Below are 8,626 nucleotides of genomic sequence, written 5' to 3'. Positions count from 1 at the left end.
CACAATGTCGCATTCAGTTGTTACTCTCATTTCACAAGATCATATCAACTTCACAATCACTGATTACTCATCATTATCATCATATTCCTTGTCCTCCTAAGTTTGCTAATGAAGTTCTTACTTATACAAAACATTTTAGTAAATTCTTCCTTAGTCGACTCATTTAACATCATTAGAGTGGGCTCAACAAGAAATTATAACTCAAAATAATAAATCAATTTGTTAAACACATTCTACTGATATGCTATGTTCTGCACTGTGTCATTACTACATTACTAATTACTTCATCACTATAACATCATGCATCTCTGGTCAATTGTGCAAGAGAATATTCCAAGGGAATATTCTATTATCACCAAAACTATCCTAATACTATAACACTATCTGATACTTAGACAATTTTCATCTGCCACTGAATGAGGCTAATTTGCAAAATAAATATGTTGCCATAAATGACAACCATAACTTGCCATATCTAATTGATTGGACATATTGTCAACACCTTTGGATGCTGAGTTAACAATTTATGATATAGATGTTTGCAATGGCACAAACTTCTATGTAATCTATTTTTGGGTTAACATAATCATAATTTTGATTATAAGAGATAAGTGTGGAATCATGTTATGAAACCCTATGAAATACATGCACCCAATCAAATTGAGGGAAGTATTAGAAAACAATAAGGACCAACCATAACCATTGATTCTTACCTAATCCATCACCACCATTTTTTATTAAAGAATTTAAACTCTAAAAAAATTATGGATGTGAGAGGAGATGAATGCTAAGATTTTTTAGGGAATTCATGGTGGTATAGATGGATATGATAGAATTATGCATTACAAAATAAGTTTGAGAAGAGTAGAGTAAAGAAGTGAAAGGATAGAGGAGACATGTCTTCTTAGGAGGATCAAGGTTCAAATAGTGAGGAGGAGATCTGACATCAAGCAAAAAGGTGATAACTGAAGGATGATGTTGTTGAATCTTTCTTATAGGTGATATAGAGAAAATATCTTAACCAAGTATTCCTAATAGGCTATTGTAAATCTCTTAAGTGAGCTCTTGCTTTATTGTAAATTGAAATCCTCTAACAAGGTGAGACTTAACAATCTTTGTAAGCCTTTAACAAGGTAGAGCTTTCATAGGGTAGATCATAGATTATGATCAAACACATTGTAGCCATAATTGGCCACACTTGAAAATTGTAGTAGCGAAGATTTGTGGGTGTCATCCCCACCCTATTTTTACCTTATCATTAGAGGGTTTCTAGGTAACTTGACAAACATTGTGAAATTGACAAACACCACGAACTCAAAAAACCCCAAGAACTCAAAAACCACTATGAACTTGACAAAAACTAGGAATTCAAAAACCATTACAAACTCAACAACCACTAAGGAACTTGGTAATGCAAGGCATTGCAGATCAATATCAACTAAGGACTCAACAAACATGTAAGATATAAATGCAACTTAGGATGCTCCTATATCATTTAATCATTCACTTCTAGAAACTCCATCAGTTTTAGACAAGAACCTAGTTGTTGTAATCTTTAGATTGATGTATCTTAAGTAATATGATTGAATAAATATTCTTCCCTCTTATTTAATCATTTCAGATTTCAAAGTGTTAAGCCTTTGTTGACTATGTTTAAATATTTAATTTAAACACATTTGTTATAAATCTTCAAGTTATATAAGCTTTTTGTTAGAAAAAAAAATAGATAGAACTTGGTTCTTGATCATGGAAACCCATCAGTCATGTCCCTCTAGCATTAACTGCTATTTTCAAGTTGACAAATGTTCATTTTGTGGTGTAAAAATATTTGGACTATATCATTAGGTTTATCATTAGAGTTATCTAACAATTATGCCCATAATTATTTGCACATTTCCATTTAAGTGCAGTTTTCTAAAAAATTTCTTCATAAATGTCAAGAGAAACAAAATTACTATTAATTTAATTTTATCCATCTATTTTTGTATTATAGGGAAGAAGAAAAGCACAAAGAAAATGTAGATAAAAAAATTAATGAACACAAACATGCAATGTTCTAGTTCATAGAAGCCAATAGTTTGTTGATATAGAAAATGTTGATGAGGAGATGGATAAAGCACATGATGATGTGAAAATGAATATAGAAGATGATAATGCAAAGATTGATATAGCACCTACAAATGTGTTGCCTGATATAGCACATCTAAATGAGCAACTTGATGGACATCACAAAGAGAATCCACTTGAATATGATGTACCACCTCATACTATAGTCATTATGTCTATAGTTTTGGATGAATTTGGTGAATCAACAAAAAAATATTGATGGTGGTTCAAGAGAATATATTCATACTACTATTAAAAGACAAAGATTGAGCAAAAATCTATACAGATCTATAGAGAAGAAAGCAAAAGAAAGAGTATTAGAAGGTAAGAAGCCATTCATTATTGAGGTATCAAGAGATGGTGAACCTATTGGGTATAGTGCCACAAGGTGGGCTACTAATTTAGGCATAAGATGTAGAGTCTATTTAGATATTTAGATATTTGAAAATCAAATTTTACAGAGAAAAGTCCACGAAATGTGGAAATTTTTATACAAAAAATAGAAAAATTCCTTTGACAAAATTGATGAAAAAATCTGTAGGAGACAATACAAGAAGAAGATGAGATTTCTCATGAATAATTTTAGATAACATTGCCAAAAAATAATCATAGAGGGAAAAGAGAAGTCAAACTCCACTCTATCTCTAAAGTAGTGGGAAGAATTAAAAGAAAGTATGCATTCTAAGGAATATTTGAATAAGAGTAATAGAGGCAAGAGAGAAAGAGATAGTGTGAGGGCTGAATATACATATGGTAGAGGTGGGCTATAGGATAAAATGGACAAAATTGGAGTAAGTGTGAATTTTTATTAAATTTACATTGAGCTATTTATTTTAATTTTTTATGAATCAAGTATTTATTGACATTGATATTCTATATTAGGCATAGAGCACTCATAAAGAAATAGATTTTGAAGATGATGTAAACTAAATGACAACACTAGATCCTACTAAATCCAACAACAATAACAAGTGGAAATCTAGGTCATCAATAGAGATTTCACATCCATTAGTTCAACACCCAGTAAGAGCCTCTTCAAATCATGTCAACACAAGTGTAGGGCTACAATATATAATGGATTTCTTAAACAGTCTCACTAAGAAAGTTTCCTAGTTGACTACCTCAGTTCAACCTATAGAAACTATATGGAATGAGCATAATTCCATGGATTCAAATTAGGTAAGAGGTTTTATTTTTTCTATAATTTTATTAAGGTAGATTCAAATATCATCTTCCTCTTACAATGAGCTATATTCAAGTATTATCTTCTTATATAACTTTCTATCAATCCAATATCAATTTTTTATCAACCCAATATCAATTTTTTTATTTGCAACCTTGTAATGTCCCCTTTCTAGCATTATAGAATTTGAAACTATTCTTATGCTCCATCTTTGGTGGCATTTTTCTTCTTGTGCTAAGTTTTCTATTTTATAGCACTAAAAACATCCACTTCCATTTGATGTAGTAGTAGGTAGCAAAAGCCTTCAAACAACAAGGAATGGTGGAAATTCACAAATTCCCTCAACACCCAAGTGAAGGGTCCTAGTGCCCAATACCAATAAAAAGTATGGAAATGGGCTAAATGGAAGGTTATCACAACCCCAAAAGATGAGGAAACCTAATCATTAGGTCTATCCAAGTTTTAAGCACCAAAAACTCAATATGCACTACCAAGTTCCCTTAGCGAAAAGAGGGATCAAACCCCAAAAAATAAATATAAAGAAAATGGGTGGCATATAATCACTTATATGGCCTATTTAGGTCCTAAAAAACATGAATCCATGATTCATTCCATCAAAGACAACTTATAGCATGAAGTTGCTTTGAAAAACAACTAAATTAGCTTGTAGCCCTCCTAGAATGAGAAAAAGCTATAAATTAGGATTCTTCCAAAGGAAATGGTGACTTGAACAATGATTTGGATACCCTTTTGGGTCTTATGAAACATTCCAAAGTTCCAAATCATGGAGAGGAGTGGATGTTGTTGTTGTTGCAACATTGGACTAGATTTGAAGGCCTAATTAGGGCTCCATTTGTATTGTAGGTATACTTTATACAAAGTGGAAATACAATAAAACTATTAGGATATGTGGGGGAATATAAAAGAGACAAAATTCCAAGGTCTTAGCCTCTAGTGAATCCAAGAACTCAATCTAGAAGGGTATGTTGTAAATGTTGATTGGTGTACTCTTCATGAAGCACAACTAGGGTATGGTGGCAAATCCATCTCCTTTCATATTATGGAAAAAAAAATGAAGAATATGAATTTAAATTTCTACACTTGGTATTTCACCAAAGGGAATCAATTTCACATGGTGGAATATGCCAAAATAACCCAGCACTAGCAAGTTGCTGATTTGTGGGTTGATTTCTAGGCAGCAAGAAAGAAAATTTGAATAACTTTCAAACTATGAATAGTTAGAACATGAGACTTATTGAAAAATGAAATATGTAAAATTCCCCAACTTTTAGATCCACTAAGACATCTCCAATCATCCATAAAATTCCATAATGGTCCGCAACACATATTTATACAAGGAAAAATGTTGATTTAATAGCTTTCAATGCCAAAATTACAATTCTATCCTATCACCCACCTATAAGGGCTTATATAGGATTATCCTAATGGCTACATGAGTTTTTTGAACCAAATAGCCATTAGGGAGAGGATTTTACAAGTTTTAATAAGTTTTTAAGAAGTTGCTCAAAGTTGCTTTGAGAACTTTTAGAGCAATTTTGCATATCTAATGACCAAAATTGCTCCTAACCTTATTTTTGTGATCCCTAAAGGATGTAAACATGAAAAAAATGAAAATAATGCGAACACCTCTACCTAGGATCATTAATGACCAATAGTTAGATAAGGGCTTATAAAATGCCAAACTTGTAACTATGGCCTTACAATGAGATCCAATGTTAAATCTATTATTCCTAAGAATGACTAGAGGCCACAAGGACCTTAGCTTGAAATCATCATTGTGTTTTTTGAAGGTAGAGTGGTTTCTCCTACACCATACTTCCCTATATTTTGAAAACTCAATTCCCTACTTGAGAGTAGGTGTTCCATCGAAGCACCATGCTGCTATATTTGATCTCTAGTAAGCCATGTGGCATCAATATTTGGGAGTCCGTTCCATTTGATTAAGTACCACATGTGCTTCCTTGATCTAGTTTTTCTGAGTAGCTTGGAGTTCAGAATGGCTTCAATCTCCACCAATTTTCTTTGTGGACAGTTAGTGACATAGTCTTCATCCTCAAGGCTCGTGTCCTCACCTTGCTAATTGTTGGAACCTACTACAACTTTATATGTTGTGAGGTTTGCAAGGTTGGAGGAAGGGATATCTCATATGGATTTTCACCTATTTTTTTCAATATGTTGTAAGGTCCCACCTTCTTCATTTACAACTTGGAGTACCTACCCTTAGGTAGTCTTTCCTTCCTTAGGAATACCCAAACTTTGTCTCCTACTTGGAAGTGTGCCTCTTTACTTCTTTTGTCAGCATTTTCTTTGTACTTCAAGGTGGGATTTTGCAAAGTGTCTTTCACTTGCTACTACAATTTAGTGATGAGATCTGCCAATTCTTCACCTTGTGCATAGATTCTAAAATTAGAGGGAAGTTCCATTAAATCCAATGGTGCCTTGGGATGGAAACCATACACTACTTGGAAAGGAGTTGTACCATTTGACCTATTTATGGATTCGTTGAAGGAAAAATCTACTTGGGGCAGTATGGTATCCCAACTTTGTGAATATTTCTTGGTTAGACATCTTAAACAATTACCTAGGGACCTATTTACAATCTCAGTCTACCCATCTATTTGAAGGTGATAGGCTGAACTATATGTTAGATTTGTGCCCAACTTTTTGAAGAGTGTCATCCAAAATTACCCTCGAAACTTTACATCTCTATCTGATACAATTTTTTGAGCCAAGCTATGAATTTGAACTACTTCCTTGAAGAAGATATTTTCTATATAAGATGCATTGTTAGGAATAAGGTGTCTCAACCTTGGATAATTCCTATTCATATTATTTATTTTATAAATGTATTTTTTGCAAATAATATAATTAAGTGTGAGTATACATGTCTAGTTGCATGTTGATGTGTCACTCCACTTGCATGTGTTAGCACCTTGAACTATGATAGATTCCTATGAAAGATTCCTATGATGTATTCCTATGACAAATTCCTATGATGCATAAGAGCTATCTTTGGAATATTTAATTGTGTGTAAGGAAATCATGACTAAAATGTTTATGATAGATTCCTATGACATGTAAGAACTATTTTTGGAAGATTTAATTGTGTGTAAGGAAATAATGACTAAAACAATTATGATGGACTTTTATGACATGTAAGAGCTATTTTTGGAAGATGCCCTAAAAATGGAAAGTACATTATATAATCACTTTGAGGGCCACAGATAGTGGAGTAAGAGTGTGTGAGTAGTGTATTGTTGGTCGCTACTAGGAGCTTGCACTATAAGTGTTTGTAATCTTTGGGTTGAAGATAATACATTGTGAAGGTTTTGGAGGGGTGGGGTTTTTTTACCAAAAGGTTTTTCCCCACTAGCATATCTTTGTGTTTATGTGTTATTATTTCTCTATTTGTTTTTGTATTCATGGTTGACTACAATATTATTGTTCACATAATATTGAATCTAAAACTATAAGGATTTAATAGGAATTTGCACAATACTTTCCTTAAGAGATTTTTGTAGGAAGGTTTTTTTGCACCTAAGTTTCCTTATATGCATCATATGTGCTCTTGCATGGCACAAAATAGGCCATCTTGCTGGATCTGTCCACAATGAAAATACACTGTCATAAACTTTCTTGGTTTTGGGTAGTCCCATGAAAAAATCCATTGATATGGATTCCAAAGGCCTTGAAGGGATTGATGGAAAATAGTACAAGATGCAATGAACTTCTTAACTTAATTTTTCAACTTGTGCCTAAAATAACTCCTTTTTACCAACTCTCTTGTTTTGTCAATGCCAAACTGACCTCCTAGGCCACCAAAATGTTTTTCCTTTATTATATTTGCTCTCATTGAGCACCTTGGGATGCATAGTTGTGCTCCTTTGAAGATAATCATATTCTAAATCAGATATTTAGAATAATTAGTATGATATCTACTCTCTATCTTTGTACAAATCTAATATATCTCTACAAAATCAGGGTCATTCGAGCACAAGTGCTTTAGAGATTCAATTCCAACACTTTGAAGTTGCATTTCTTGAACAAGACCAATCCTCCTACTTAGAGCATCAGAAACCTTGTTTGCTGCACCCTTTTTATGTTTAATAGTGAAGGTATAGGCCTGTAATTGTTCTACCCAGTTAAGATGCCTAACTAAAAGTTTTTCTTGTGAATTTAGAAAACTCAATGCATGATTGTCCATATAGACAAAAAATTACTTTGGAATAAAATAGTGCCTCCATTTCTTGAGGGCTTGGACCATGGCATAAAGCTCTAGGTCATATGTGGAATATTTCCTTTTAGCCTCATTCAATGTCTCTAAAAAGAAAGCAACTAGTTTTCCTTCTTGGCTTACGACAACACCTATAGCCACATTACATCTCTATCTCCATAGTGAAGACTTTATTGAAATGAACCAAGATAGGATACTAAGATACTTTTTTCTTCAAGTATTGGAATGCATCATTTGCTTCATTTGTCCATGCAAGCTTGGTTTTCTTCCCACTTTTATTGTTTCCAACATTGGTGCACACACATGATTGAAAATTTTAATAAATTTCCTATAGAAGGTTGGAAGCTCATGAAAGCTTCTCACATCACCTAGATTCTTTGGTGGAGGCCAATTAATGATTTCATTCACTTTCTCAGGATCCATTTTGAGGGTACCTTATGAAATTACAAAACCTAGGAACACAAGTTCCTTTTTCATAAATGTAAAATTTTCCAAGTTGATTACCAAATTTTGTTGATAAAGTCTTCTTAGTACCTATTCCACATGATTAGGATGGTCTTACATGATATGGTTGAATATTATTATATCATCAAGGTAAATTACAACAAATTTGCCAGTAAAATCTATGAATATCTCATTCATAAGCCTTAGAAAAGTGCTAGGGGCATTGCTTAAACCAAAAGGTATTACTAACCATTCAAACAAACCTTCAATTGTCTTGAATGTTTTCCTCCATTCATTTCTAGGCTTGATTCTAATTTAATGTTAACCAGACTTCAAGTCTATCTTGGTGAAGTAGCGAGCACCTCCTAGTTGATCTAATAGGTCTTTAATCCTTGGCATGGGAAACCTATACCTTGTTGTGATTTTGTTTAGAGCCTTGTTTTCCATACATAATATCCATTTGCCATCCTTTTTAGGGTCCAACACTGTAGGTATGGCACAAGGAATAAGACTCTTTTGAATGAGTCTTCTTTCCAAAAATTCAACAACTTGTTTTGTAATCTCTACATGTTGCAATGGTGTCATCTTGTATGGTGCCTTATTGGGAAAGGATAAGCCTGGTATAAGGTCTATTTGAT

The sequence above is a fragment of the Cupressus sempervirens genome, chromosome 7 (genome assembly GCF_028749045.1).
Source record: "Cupressus sempervirens isolate cs-2001-9-10 chromosome 7, ASM2874904v1, whole genome shotgun sequence".
In the NCBI taxonomy this organism is placed as follows: Eukaryota; Viridiplantae; Streptophyta; class Pinopsida; order Cupressales; family Cupressaceae; genus Cupressus; species Cupressus sempervirens.
This window is presented reverse-complemented; position numbering follows the sequence as displayed.